Source organism: Pteropus alecto, unplaced genomic scaffold (assembly GCF_000325575.1).
Source record: "Pteropus alecto unplaced genomic scaffold, ASM32557v1 scaffold72, whole genome shotgun sequence".
Taxonomy (NCBI): Eukaryota; Metazoa; Chordata; class Mammalia; order Chiroptera; family Pteropodidae; genus Pteropus; species Pteropus alecto.
Window position 1 is genome coordinate 16,986,169 of NW_006436811.1, and position 16,045 is coordinate 17,002,213.

The window sequence follows — 16,045 nt, forward strand, 5'->3', positions numbered from 1 at the left end:
ATTTGTTGTATTTCTTAGTGTCACTATATAACTTAAGTAACTTTCCTGTAATCATCAGCAATTGCATACTGTAATCCACTGCTATTGATTACTTTATCCTGCTTTATGTACTATGCTTTTCTTTTGTATTGATTCTTGCCTTTTTCTTGCTAATATGCTTTGATATAATTTAGACTTAATTTCTTTCTTATTTCATACTCTGAATTGCCATGCTACATATAAGTACTCAAAAACTTCAAATCATAAATATGAATAAAATGATAACATAAATGAAATGTTTATAACTCATTAAATATAGTTATTAAATAGTGCTTTATATTCAAAGTATTTGAAAACAAATTTTAAAAGCAATATATATAACTCAAACAAAATAATAGATGTTTATTTTATGGTGAAAATAAGAGTTTCCTATAAGGTGACCAAAATGTTTGAGGCCAAAAAGATTTAATATCCTGTAACATTTATGAAATAATGTTGCAATTCATTGGCTATGCATTTTTAAAACTATGTAAATGTAGAACACTGAGACCTTATTGTGTTTTCTACTCCTCCTGGAAAACATAACTGTTAATCATAATATATTTGATATTCAAAATATATTCTCTCTTCCATATAATAATATACCAGAGAAAGAAAGGGCACTAAAAGTTGTACAAAGGTATTTATAATCTTCTCTTCTCTACAGACTCACCCCAAGGAAAATACAATTTAGAATCTTGATAAGGCCACAATATTAGAATAAAGCCCACTTAAACTTCAATACTAAAATTCAGATATGCTTGAAGTGAAATGGTCTTAAGGTTAGGGATATAAAACAAATATTGAAGTCTAGTTAGAAAGGTTGAAATAAAGACTATGAAAAATATCTTGCCATATTTCATTTCTCTACAGCAATAGTTTTCAACCTTTTCTTATATATGCATGGATCAAATGAAGGCAGTACTAATGCATGGGCCCTGTCCCCAAAGATTCTGTTTCATTTGATCTAAGTTGAGCCTAGGCATCAATATAAATTTTTTTTTAAATATCCCATGTGGTTTTAATATGAACCCAGAGCTGAGAATTACATTTTTAAATTATCGTTGTTTCCCAAATTATAGCCCATGAAAATGGGATTCTAAATTTATTGTGAAAAGAAGAAAAGAGTAAATTCCATTTATAAATTAAGAAAATTCTGCTTCCAATGTCACAGGTCTTCCTTCCATTCCCTTCTTTGCCATGACTTCACTAAGAATAAAGTGTATTTCCTCATGCCATTGATTTTGGGCTCTGATTCATGAGCACAACATACACCACATTCAAGCAGAGGTTTCTTATTTTCCTGTGTGGTTTAGCATGGCCTCTTGTCTCCTGTCATTCATCATGAAAGCAGCCTTCCCTGCGGTAGATTCTGCCCCTTTACCCAGGTCCCAGAAAGAGTGATGCTTGAAGCAATTATACCTACATCCAGCTGACTCTCAGATCTGTAAGTGAGAAATACATGCTTATTATTGCAAACCATTACAAATTAGACTTTTTAAAAAATGTAGCATTATCTTAGCAATAGCCAACCAACACAAACTTAAACAGAGTTTCTAACTAAAAATTCTTAAAACTGTGCAACAGCTAGCCTTGACTCTTTCAAGAGAGGTCAATTTTATGCAATTTTGCAAACTTCTATTCATTACAGAACTTTTTATTTTAGGAGTCATCTCAAATAACTTTTTACAGCAAGGTTTACTTTGAGAAAATGCATAATGAACAGTTAACGAAATATTGTGTAAAACTATAGGTGACCTTTGAGATAAACCAAAAATTTATCAATTAATGATAAGGCATTTCTAGTCTAATTATAAATAAAGAAATAATAACTAGACAAAGTCAGGGGGGAAAGTTGAATACTTCCGTAGCTGAAGGCTATGGAAATTTATGTAGCACATATCTTGAATTGGTAGTTAAAACTATAAAAATGAATAAAGATGTAATCTAAGTTTTCAAAAATAATTCTATTAAGGACTCTTTTACATATCATGTAATTCACTCATTTCAAGTGTATAAATCAATGATATTTTCGTAAACTTACCAAGTTACGCAACCATCATCATAAATCAGCTTCAGAATATTTTCTTCACTTTGATATGTCCCTTATGCTGTTGATTTTCCACTCTCCCATCCAGTCAATCACCAAAATACTTTCTCCCTCTGAAGATTTGCCCTTTCTGAGCATTTAAAATAAATGGAATAATATAATATATGATTTCTTATATCTGGCTTCTTTCACTGTGCATGCTTACAGTACATATGCATACTGTGTTTTTTAATAGTCGAATATTCTATTGTTTGGTCATAATACATTTTGTTTATCTATTCAACCATTGATGAACAATTGGGTTATTTTTCATTCTCTGGCTATTATGAATAATGCCTATAAGAACATCTATGTGCAAGTTTTTGTATGGATATGTTTTTATTTCTCTTGGGTTGATACTTAGTAGTAAATTTCTGCGTGAAGAAGTAATTTAACTTCATGGAGTTTTCGTCCATTAGAAAAGACAAACACCATACACAGAAAGTGTTATGATAATGGCTATGATAATGGCATACAATAAATTTTATGGAAGCAAAGCTACAGGTTCAAGGAAGAAGTAACACTTGAGTTGAAAGCATTTGGGTAAATAAAAATTATTAAAGGAAAGAGGGTATAGAGGGTTTTCCAAATAAGCAATGACAGGAAGGGTTAAAGGCATAATTTGTGAAACATGACAAAAACCATAAAGTAAAGCAAGAGACACACTGAAAGATCAGGTAATGGAAGTGGGGCTGCTGCTCATGATTATGCAGTTTGTCCTGCAATTGCTACATCTGTTGCAAAGAAGCAACTTTTTTAAAGCTCCAAAATGCTAACTGGTAAGCCTGCTGTCTACTTGGGGTAACTTTCTAAAATCATCTTTTGAGGGCTAAGAGATATGCTTTTAAAAATTTGCACAATCAATTATACAATACGGTTGTGGGTGGAAGGTCTTATATATTACTGAAAGGACTTTGGGTGTTCTGGTTTAGTGTTTTCCACATTGACTAAAGTCTAGTAATACATATGAAATGAATATGCTCACATGATAAACCAAGATAAGCATGCAGCTTCTCCTGGCTTGGGGTACTGCAGAAGTCATGGACCCCTTGCTCTCACCTTGAGGGGGGAGGACATCAACATCTAAGCACACTTGTAATTCCTTCATGAAGCACAGTAAAACAAGGAAGATGTAATTATCAATAGGTTTTACAAAGCATATCTTACCAACTGAGTAGCATATTCTGTTAAAGCAGCCTTGCCACAGGCAAGAAGACAAGTTTGAAGTCGGCAAGACATGAGGGGAGAAGATAAATCAGGAAGTTGAGTCCTCAATCCAGGAAAAGCATGATGAACACCTACACCTGACAGCAAGTGTAAGAAAGAAAAATAGAGACTGAATTTAGCACTATTTAGGAGACAAATTTGACATGGACTAATGAAGAAAGATAAAGAGTCTAGAATGACTCCTAGTTTATTTTATTTGGTAAGCTAAATTCAAGAGGGATACTGTCACTAAGATATAAAATGGGGGAGGAAAAATACATTGAACAAGATAGCTTGGATGATAAATGTTACAAATTATAAAAGAACAATTGCGTATGTCATAATCTGACTTGAATTATTAAGAATTTTATGTACGGTGGCAATGAAAGAATTTTAAAACATCAAAAACTAATTCATGAAGTATTAGCAAAATGGCAGAATAGGTGTTTTCTACCAAAATCCTTCCCATAGAACACTGATTTTTGACAACCTCCCATGGAGAAGAATCTGGGAGTCCAGTAGAGAAGTTTTAGCACACAGTGCAGCATAAAATTTGAGAACAGATGCATTAAGGGGCATAAGAACAGTTTCACTTTACCTGCTTACATTTCCCTATTGCAGCACAGCTCGGTTTCCTTTGGCCCATGATTTATTCTCGGGGTCGGGGAAGTGGGAATGAGCAGTGATAGCATAGGGAGTGCTGGCTTCCCCAGGCCTGTGAAACACTGCTCAAGAGGTTCACCTTTTTCTCACCCCACCCAGAATACTGATGTGATCGGCATGACTGAGTGAATGGAAGAGGTTGGGAGGACAGTAACCAGGACTCAGAATTTATCAAAGGACCACGGATCTTACTAACCACTGTGCAGACTCCATCAGGAAGCCTTCACACAAGCAGCTGGGGATACCTTGCTTGCATCTCTTGCTCAAATGGCCATGAGCACCCCAGTGCTCCACCTGCCTCCCTTACCACCCCATGGTTGGGTCCTGTGCACAGTGGGAGTGAACCTTTACAGACAGCCTGGGAGCACACACGGAAAGCCAGCTCAATCTGCAGGACTGGGAGAAAGAAACTCCAAAAATCTAAAAGAAGTAAGAAATGGTGAAATTTCCACAAAGTTTTGCTGTATCCTAAACCCTGTCTCTAACCAAACTCACTTCGCCATAATGTGTTGCTTGGCCAAAAAAAGCACTTTCCAGTTAACAAGAGCCATTTTTCTAAAAGAACAGTCAAAATGGATCTTTACTACATTATTCTAAAGATAATCTTGAAAAAATAGGTGGAAATAGTAAAATTTATTTTGAAAAATAAGTGCTATGAGAGATTTATATGTTCTCACTAGTTTTAAAACACATGTAGTAGAATAATGCTTTTGAAATATTAAATGATTTCTTTTTGACTCAGGTATGGATATGACAGGGAAATCATTAAACATTAAACAAGTCTCTGCTTTTCAATTTCCAAAAGCCAAAGCTATCAGTATCCAGAGGTCAAGGCTGATATAAAAGCAATGCTTGTGTAGCAGGCGACAAGGAGGTGTGCTATTTCACTCCATTCCTATCACAGCTTTTGGGACTGTGTAAATCCCTTGAACATAGCAACTGCACAGAAGAATGAAAAAAGAAATCCTGGGTTTATTGAAATAAATTAGTCTGGAAAAATAAGGTATTAAAATAGAAATGCAGTCCAGGAAAAAAATGAAGTAGTAGAGGAAAGAATAATTATTGGTGCAAATGATTTATTTTAACGGTCTTTCACCCAAACAGCACCCCTGCTGTTAATAAAAGCTCAGCTGGTTTGTCCTCTTCCTTGACAGTGCATCTTCTTCCTATAGCTCACTTCCATCCCAGGCTAGAAAGTAAGGCCCATTCTGGAGAGCTGGGCATCACCTATCACCTCATCTTAGCAAGAGTGGGATCTCCCTGCACCAGAACACCTGGTAAGAATTTTTGCACTCCAAGGAAGTTCCTATGTCAGATGTTTTCATCAGGCATGACAGTAACTTCTCCAAGGGTCTTCCTAGGCAGAAGACTGCAAACTTCTCAGCTCCTATTTCATCACTAAAATAGGTTTTTCTTCATGCGTAGCAATAGCTGAGTTTTTGTCACGAAGGATGGAGACTAGTCACAAGGGGTAGGAGAAAACTTCAAAAAATATATTTTGTTTACCTCCTATGTAGTGAGCACACAAGAAGAGATTATGGAAAGGAGCTTCCAAGAACATTTTTTAAAAAAGCATCATGAATTCCTGTATTTCCTCTTGACTACCACTCAACACTAATAGTTCATCTCATTTTTCCAAAAGAAAGAGAAACTATGTGAGACTTTTTGCAGGAAAAGTGACTTTCCTTCTCTCACCCTATTTCATTGCTCTTCACATCTAAATGATGCCAATTCTTATGGACTCAGTCTCTCACGTTGCTCTCAAATTCATCACATATTAATTTCCATTTCTCTACATTAAGCCCAAACTGTCACTTAGGTAATTGAAAAGGCCTTTTAGTGTTCCTTCTCCACTACTTTCCAACCATCCTTCGCAATGTAACCACGATTTTCCTTGAAGCAAAATCTGAAACACATTGTTTTTCTTTCAAAGCTTAGTTGGATATTTAGTACTAATTCAATATATAAAATATTTTAAAAGAAAAACTGCAAATATATTATTTAATAAATAAATAAATGTGAAAAAATATAATGAAATATGTAAGAGACTTCTATAAGGAAAATTATAAAAAGCATTTAGAGCTAGTAAAGAAAACCTAAATAAAGAGAGAAAGAACTCTCTTTTTCAAGAATTGCAAAAAATCAGTATTGTAAAGACTGAACATGTTTTGCAATCCATATACATGCCAAGGGCTCAAACCATGAAAATATAAAAAAAAACTCCTGCCATGCAGTGAGAAACAGAAAAAAGATATTAAAGAAATTTAGGCAAGATACCTGAATAGGCATGCCATACTAAGGTTTCCCAAAAGCTTGACAAGTATAAGAAAAAGTGGACAATTCATTAGTAATTGTGAAAACATAAATTAAAATCGTGATGATGTACAATATACATTTATCAGAATTGTTATTATTTAAAAGACTGTTAAAGGATATGGTGAAATAGAAGCTCTCATAAACTTCTCCTGAGTGCATAACAGTGACATATTGAAAAAACATTGTCACCTTGTCTACTTAAGCACAGATGTACTCTAAGACCTAGCAATTTTACTCCTGAGTGTATGTGTATGTATCCTACTGCAAGTGCATGTACAGCAAAAGACATGAATAAAATTATTCACAGCAGTGTTATTTACAGTGTTATTTACAAGAGCCCCAAATAGTGTTATTTACAATAGCCCCAAATTTAAATAAGCCAAATGTTCATCAGTAGCAGAATGGATGCACTTTGTTTTCTTTATCCAATGGAACACTGTTATGTAGCAAAGAAAATTAATGAAGTACAGCTATAGGCTCAAACACAATGTTGAGTGAAAAAAGCCAGACACACAATAATACATACTATATGATTCCACTTGTTTAAGATTCAAAAAACAGACAAAAGCGGACTGCAGAGTTAAAGGTCAAAATAAAGAAATCTTATAGGCAGAAGCAGGAAGAGGTAGCAACTGGGAAAAGGTGTGAAGTCTCTGGGGTGTTGGCAATATTCTATTTCTTTATAGGTTGTAGTCACACAGGTGATTTCTTTGCTTTAGTATATTGGACTGTACATATATGCTTTCACCACATTTTTACTTATATACTTTTTTACTTAATTAAAAAGTTAAAAAATAAGAAAATGCAGTTAGACAACAGACAATAATATTTATATATTCTCACAAACATGAGTTTGAGGATTAAGATTTATATGTGCCACAGGTATCAAATGACTGAAATAATTTATCCTCACTCAATTTTATTCCTTCCTGTTAAATGATAACAGTAATTTTAGATAATACTTGTTGAGCACTTACTTGAGTAAAAGCACTATTCTAAAAACTTTATAAATATACACTCATTTAAAGCTCACCTCAGTCTAATGAGGTTGCAAGTATTATCCCCTTAATAGATTAGAAGATGAAGGTACATTATGTAACTTCATTTTCAGGGTAAAAACCTAATTAGCATCACAGTCAGAGCTGTATCCTGGCAATTTGCCTCAAGGTTAAGTTTACTTAACCACTGTACTGTTCCATTATATACATCTCCTAATCATCTCTCTAGAAGCCGAAAAGAAAAAAGTGAGCACTTTTTTTTTTTTTAATTCTCAAATTTTAATTCAGAGGGAAGCTAACTGGTTGAGATGAGAAGCATATAATATGTGAAATGTTTCTCTGGGTTAGAAAACCCTTTCCAACCACAGAGAGTGTAAGTGGCAGGGACTAAATATTTCTCTCTGACTGGGAGATCAAAAATGAAAAGGACCCTGAAAATTAGCAAATTGTCTAGAACAACACGCAACTCAAAGGAAGGCCTGTAAAGTATTTTTGCCGAAGCTGAATCAGAACCACAGCAGGAAGAACATCTAAATTTCACCCCAGCACATGGTGTCAAGGTTCTTGCTACCAAAATTTTAAGAATAGATAATTCTTATGCTTTTAGAAGTATAATTGAATATTGAAAATATTTTTAAAAAACCTTCCAAAATCATTGTATGGGCCTAGCAGAACAGTAAGCAAGATAGAGAATCCAAAATAAAATAAAAGATGATTTTTTTACTATAATAAACACACACACACAGTTCACAATGCACCCACAGTCACATACAAAAGTCCTTTATGATAAGTAATATCATAAACAAGTTAAACTACATATAAATGTAGAGTTCTTGAAAGTACTATAGTATATAAAATAAAGAATTCATATGTATTAAATATAAAGAGCAACAACAAATAATTTCAAAGAAAATTTAAAAAATTGAAAAGAGGCAAAAATATGCATGGGAGATTAAAAATATATAAACAGAAGTAAAATATGTGAAAAAGTGTTCAATCTTAGTAGAAACAGAGTAATTAAAACAATAATAATAATGAACATATTGGTAAAAATTTAAAAGATTGATAATATCTATATCATCAAGAGTGTAGAAATTGGAACTCTCACAATATGTTGAAAGGAATATAAACTCTTCTAGCCTCCAGAGGACAATTTGGTAGTACTATGAAAACTAAAAACTATAAAAGTCCTTAAACGTAACTTTTTTACTTTTAGAAATACATCCTAAAGATTTATTCCTGTGTACACTATGATATATACACCAGGAAAGTCTGGTAGCATCTTATGTAAGAGTTATGTCAAAAAGTAGTACATAAGGTGAATATTGAATAAGAGTATTATTTGTGAAAATATCAAGGAAGGTTTCACTTAAAGGCTTACACAGCATTTTTCAGCCAGTCCAGCAGAAATTGAATTTCCTTTGGCTTTTAACATATGGTTTTACATCTAATTGGCCACCAAATGAATTTAGTGCTCTTGAATTGAGAAGCTGTATGATACTAAAAACTCTTATCTACAGAGAACAGAATCCTACTTGTCATGATGGTAATATTCTCTTACTATTAGAGAGAAGTAGAATTGAAATCCAATGAGGGGATAAACAATCCATATGCAAATGTATATGTACATCAAAGCATATGGAAATAAATAGGTTGTAGACAGCATTACCTGTAATATTTAAATTAACTCTGACTTTATTATTAACTTCTTTGTGTTCCAACAGCCCTCACTCCATATATAACTAAATATTAAAAATTGTAAATTACCTAAATAAAATATTATTGAATTATTTCAAATTAATCTTAATTTAATTATTATTACATCATTATCATTAAAATCATGAAGCAGATAAAAGTAATCTTGTAGAATTATACATACTAAAAAAGAAAACTTACTTCACCTCATCATTTATGGACCAAAACAAACTGCAGTTCAGTATATAGAGTATGATTCCATTTATGTAAACACAAGTCCCAAAACTAAAATCAAACAGACAGGATAAAAGCTTAGCCAATGATTTGGAATTGTTAGCTCTCTGATGGGAACTGAGATTGGACAAGTTCACCATAACCTTTTTTTCACCATAACTATATACCTCATTTTTCTATATGTACTCATTCCTTTAGTAATCTCATCTCATCTCATTGTTTTAAATATTAAATGTTAAAATTTTCAATTTATATCTCTAATACAGTCCTCTACCATAAACTGTAGACCTCTCTACCTAAATGTCTATTGGAGACCTTTCACATGGCTGACTAACAAACTTAATGTGTTAAAAAACAAACTCAGGGGCTTCCCCTCAAAACTTCATCACCTGTAATCTTCTCCCTGCCAGTATATCAAAATTCTGTTTTTCAATTTCAAAGGAAAAAAATTTTGGAAATAGAGATTTTACTTCATGAATATTTTTGGGAATAGTAGAAATATACATAATAACATGTTGATTTCTCCTATTGCAAGATTTGTTTATTGAACAAAATTTAAAAGCAATGTCTAATTTGCACAATAATAGACATATGAAACTCTAAGAAAATATTGTAGTGACAATCTGTAGCCCTGGAGTATTGGCTTTAGAGTCTTCCTCCATGCTCCTTTTTAGCTCTTATATAACTTCTAACCACAAGACTTGTGGGAAAAAAAATCAGGCTTTGTGCCTGTTGACCTAAGGACAGCTACAAGCCTGTGTTCCCGGAGTTCTACAAAAGCATATTATAATGCAACTAAGAGCTTATTTTATTTTATTTATTTTTTATTTTAATTTTAATTTTTAAAACTTACAGTCAACATTCAATATTATACTAGTTTCAGGTGTACAGCATAGTGATTAGACATTTGTATAATTTACAAAGTGATCCCCCCAATAAGTCTAGTACCCACCTGGCATCATACATAGTTATTACAGTATTATTGACTATATTCCCTATTCTGTACATCCTCATGGTTATTTTGTAACTGTCAATTTGTGCTCCTTAAAATCCTCACCTTTTTTCACCAATTCCCTCAACCCTCCTCCCATCTGGCAACCATCAGTTTGTTTTAAGAGCTTATTTTAAAATTACATAATTTTATCCCTACATTGTGCATTATATTAAAATTGACAGTTTTACGGTTGTTTACAATTGAAATAGAGAAAATTCATAAGAAAATACAGTCTGAAAGTTTCAATAAGTAAGTATACAGTTATATTTCAAAAATTTTCAAACGTAGGCTTATTTATCTCATTCTGAAACCAATAAACTTATTTATGTGGAATAGTAATGTTATTTTTTTAGGGAAACCAACTAAACTGCCATTTAGGCATTATATATGACTTGCTACTCTAGCTATAATAACATTTTTATTTTTTATCAAAACTCCCAAAAGCTTCATGACAACTAATATTAAAGCCATTGAAGCAAAGGTTTATATAATTTTGGAGTGGATTTTTAATAAATCAATAGTGATTTACCATCATTTTATCTACAAGTCTAGCATCTTTTGAAGGATTTAATTATTCAGAGTCCTAAAGCTACAACACTTTTCCATATATCTATTCCTTTCCATTTTTCATTAAAAAAAAATAATAAAGTTAGCCTTATATTCCAAACGAAATAACACTTTCCCTCCTTCTCAACCCAAATATACTACCACTCTAGTTCCAGAAAATTGTATAAAAAGTGACTAACATACAATTGGATTCTTTCTCTAGGGAGTTTGGAATGGAGACAAAACAATGCCCAGTCATTTAGTTATGCATGATTGATCTGTAAAGCCAATACACCCTCTCTCACACTGAGATTCCCACTTTGGATTGCTTTGATTTTTCACATGGTAATTTTAGACAGCCATATAGAGAAATGGGATGGAAACTCATGCACACAGAGAAAGAGAAGAATCTAAGAGCTTAACAGAAAGACAGAAGTGTTTTTTCAGCCATTGAGAAATCTATATATACTTTATGAAATTAAATTCCATTTTATTTCCCTCCATACTTACAATAAATTTAAGTTGTTACTTTCAATTAGTACTTAAGTATGTATATTTAAAAACAATATTTTGAAAATAAATTTTAACTTTAAAATGAAGGAAATCTTTTCTCTTTAGTAAAGTGATTGTATGCCCAGCGTTTGGGCTGCAGAACAAATGGGGTACTAACCAGGAGGGAACTGGAATGTGCTAACAAGGGGAAATAGTTTCCAAGGCTAAAGTATAAAATCCTTCAATTTTTGAGGCAGATTTATTTTCTAACTGTGAATAATACTATAAACATGAGTTTGAATTTCTGCTCTAGGTTTAACTATTTGTGTAAAAATGAGAATATATTAATTTCTACCAATCAGCAATCTCCAAATATTTGTAAGTGCCAATTATGTGCAAATCATGACATTATATACATTAAAAAAAGCAATATTATATTCATGTTCAAGAATTTTATATCTTAAATAAATATTAACTATATAAATATCAAATAAAAATCTGAGAAATAAAAAGAATGGCATAAATATGTACAGCAATGGTCCTCAAACTTCTCTACTTGGAAACTCACAATCCTAACTTTATGAGAACCCTAAAGACCTTTTGTGTATGTGAGTTATATTTATTAATATTTCAATATTAGAAATAAAAACTGAAAAATTAAAAAATACCATTTATTTAAAAATAATAGTACACACATAAATATAAACAAAACATATTTTGAGAACAAATATTTTCTAAAGTAAATGTACATTTAGCGAAAATAAAGGTTTTTTATATTTGTGTGAACCTTTTTAATGTCTGGATTAATAGAAGACATCTGAATTTTCCACTGTTTCTACACTCAGTCTGTTGGGATCTGTTGTTTTTTGTTGAAGTGTATGGGGAAGATCCAGCCTTCTATAAATTCATATTTGATAAAAGGGAAAATCTCCTAAACCCACAGAAAGGATCTCAGGGTCCTCTGAGGTGCCTCACACCACCTTTTGAAAAACGCTGAAGAACAACACAAATTATAAATAATGAATGCAAAACATTAGAGAACAATTAAAGCATACAAATTTAGGGTAACAGGTCATCCACATTAACCTTGTGAGTCAAATCAATATTATTTTCAGTTTGAAAATAAAGAATGTGAGGTCTATGAGCCCAAATCAAGTGTCCATGGCCATTGAAAGAAAGGAACTCGGCCTAGTTGTTTTTAGCTTGTTTGTTTTCTAGAGAATATATGTACTCTTAGAGAACAATTAAAGCATACAAATTTAGGGTAACAGGTCATCCACATTAACCTTGTGAGTCAAATCAATATTATTTTCAGTTTGAAAATAAAGAATGTGAGGTCTATGAGCCCAAATCAAGTGTCCATGGCCATTGAAAGAAAGGAACTCGGCCTAGTTGTTTTTAGCTTGTTTGTTTTCTAGAGAATATATGATGGAGGAAAGTGACTGGACTTTCCAAGACTGGGTGTGACCTTAGCTACTTAAATTATCATCATTTAAGCTCAGTTTGCTAATAAGCAATGGGGAAATTTCAATAGGACTGAAAAAACTTACACCACTTGTTGAGTGTAGGAACTAATAAATGATACATCCTTAATACATTCTTTAGGACATGGTGAATGCTTAGTAAATGGCAGGTGTTATTTTATAAAATAATATTTATCTGCACATTTAAGTACTTTTCACTATATAACACAGCCTGAAAAGAGGACTAAAGATTTAAAAAAAGGAAAAGATAATCTCTATAATTTATATTTGTGAATGCCGCTTCTGTCAATTTGTCTGAAAAAAATGAAAACACTAACCTGAAAAAATTAATACATTCCCATGTTCACTGCAGCATTATTTACAATAGCCAAGACACAGAAGCAACCTAAGTGTCTATCGATAGATTAATGGATAAAGAAAACGTGGCATATATATATACACAATAGAATATTATTCAACCACAGGAAAGAAGGAAATCTTGCCATTTGCAATAACTTTAAGGGTTATTATGCTAAATTAAGTAAGTCAAACAGAGAAAGACAAATACCATATGATTTCACTTACCTATGGAATATAAAAGCAAAACAAACAAACAATCCAAACTCATAGATATAAAGGACAAATTGGTGATTACCAGAGGTGAGGAGAGTGGGTAGTAAAATGAGTGAAAGTTGTCCAAAAGTACAAACTTGCAGTTATAAAATAAATAAGTCATTGAAATGTAATGCACAATGTGGTAACTATAATTAATAATATTGTGTTATATATTTGAAAGTTGTTAAGAGGGAAAATCTTAAAAGTTCTCATAAGAAAAAAATTTGTAACTGTGTAGTGATGAATGTTAACTAGACTTACTGTGCTGATCATTTCACAATATATACAAATATTTAATCATTGTGAAAAAAATAATCATTGTGTCAGACACCTGAAACTAAGATGTCATATGTCAATTAAATATCAATAAATAAAATCTTGAATTATTTTCTTGTTCATTTTAGTCATTACTTTAATCTAATTCCTGAGACTTATAGAGTTAATACATTACGAAAAATGACTTTGCAAATTTAAAATTTTCAATTTTGTACTTTTTGATTTTGATTGACGTTTAGATCTATTTGAGAACAAGGCTCCATAAAAGACAGTCTTTTATAACAGTTGTATATTTTATTTTTTTATCTACCTCCACAGAGTGATTACAACTCAAAGCAGATATTACATTAACAGGAAAAAATAAATTGGTATTTTTTGTTGATAAGAATACACATTTTGTCTGTTTGATAATTTTGATTTTCATATTATTTTTCTGTTCTGAAACTCTAAATTCATAAAAAAGAATTTGCATTTCACATAATGTTACAAGTTTAGAAAGTACTGTTCAACTAAAAATTTTAATTTTTAAAAACTATCTTAAATACCAAAGAAATTGTTTTAATATTGAATTTATATATTCAATCTTATACTACTCTATTCAATAAACTTCAGCTTATATACATGTAATAAGTAAACATATGTAAATTAAAACCAAGTCAATTAAAAGGAAAATAGCCATCTCAAACTAAGATGAAGGCAGGAAAGAGTTAATATTTTTTAAATTCATAAAGAAATGAGGTATTAAATTTTGTAACTAAAATTCATTCTTAAGATCCTAACAAGGTAAATCAAAGAGTAAAACATAGTTATAAATATATCACAATGTATTTGATTTGAAATTCTGAGGAATTCAACAATTCTAATCATAATTGTTGATAGTTGTAGATATTAAGCCTGTAGATTAAAGATTTTTATTATATTGCATATTCTCAGCAAAAAAAAATAAGTGTAATAAAACATGGAAAACTATCTACATAAAGAATTAATACAAGCATGATGACTTATGCAAGAATATAATCCACCCACTGTCCAACCTAAAATTCTAACATTTAAGAGGGCTTGGTCATTTGTACTTCAGGAAGGAAAATCACATTGAATAATTTCTTAAATGAGGTGGCACCTGTCGGGGCCCAGCACAGCTTGCCCTCAGATATTACACAATAGGGTATTGATTATTTTGAACTAAAATCCCCTGAGAAGCAGCAAAAGCAGAAAGAGCTCTCTGACTCTGCTCTGTCCCACTAAAGGCAGGAAATAAACCCCCGCAATAGGTGCCCACCACACTCCTGCAGGACTGAGAGATCAAGAGACTTACAAAATCCAGAGTCGAAAAAGTGGGTAAACAAAGCTTCTTACACTTTCACTAATTTACTGCCCAAGCCCCAACTTTGTTTAGATTCCTAACTAATGAATACTCAAACCTGCTTAGATCCCTTTCTAATGAGCACTGAGTTTCTGTGTCTTAGCCAATTTCTCACAAATTTATTATTTCTTTATCTAAAAACTATAAAAAGTTGTCTAGTTTGATCATTTCTTTGAGTCTCATTTTATGATCTGAGCTTCATACTGTGATCCTTCTATGTACATGCAATTTTTTAATTAATTCAGTCTTGTGTCAATTTTATCATTTTATAACTAGTCTAGTCATAAAAACTAAAGGGTTGAATGAAGGGATTCTTTTTTCGCCCCAACACTTCCACCTAGGCACTTAGAAAATTATAGGAATGAGAGAAAGTGTGAGTAACTTTGATTATAATAATATTTCATGGAACTGATTTTTGCTCAGAAAGAACAAGATCAAGTAGAATACTCTTTTAGGAAGAGAGAAGCTAGATGGAGAAGAAGGAGGCTGTGGGATTTTGGAATATTGCACAAGGCATTAATTTTCCTTCAGTTTTTCTTCTTTCCCCTAAAACTAACACAGAATGCGGCTGGTTGAGAATTTATATTTTATAAACTATCATTTTATTACACTCTTAGAGGCATCATTTTTAAATCAAGTTTCTTTGATCTCTTAGAGGTATACGTATCATCTTCACTTTAGAAAACTTAGTTACTTATTCTTGAATGGTATTTTTTTCCTCTTAACGACACCATAAAATGAAAAAATATCTATGTATCTTTCTGAAACACCACAAAGTTAATTGAAAATAAAGAGCAGATATTTAAAAATCAATAAAATCTCTGAGCATTTGAAATAATCAACTCAAGCCCTAATATTTAAGATTCTCGTCAGCACCTAAATGGCAAAATACAACAGAGTAGGGATAATCTGTCCTATTTTGTATCTCCAGCACAGCATAAAATGCTTGACTCAATAAATGTTCCGTGTTGAATAAGTATTATCACATATTAAAAGATTGATGAGAAAGAGTAGTAGTCCACCTTGTTGTCAGAGCAACAGAACAAAATAATTTAAAGTATTAAATTCATTTCTCCT

The 16,045-nt window shown here is 31.9% G+C and overlaps 1 long non-coding RNA gene across 1 annotated transcript in view; it reads right to left on the bottom strand.

Annotated features, from left to right (window-relative positions):
- Positions 1 to 353: 353 nt before the first annotated feature.
- LOC107195821 overlaps positions 354 to 16,045 on the bottom strand; it is a 52,717-nt gene continuing 37,025 nt past the window's right edge. Inside the window, exons 2-4 of the long non-coding RNA XR_001517070.2 lie at positions 3,275 to 3,411; positions 2,063 to 2,198; positions 354 to 1,463 (exon numbers count right to left, since the gene is read on the bottom strand). This is a non-coding gene — a long non-coding RNA (uncharacterized LOC107195821). The remainder of the gene's footprint in view (positions 1,464 to 2,062; positions 2,199 to 3,274; positions 3,412 to 16,045) is intronic.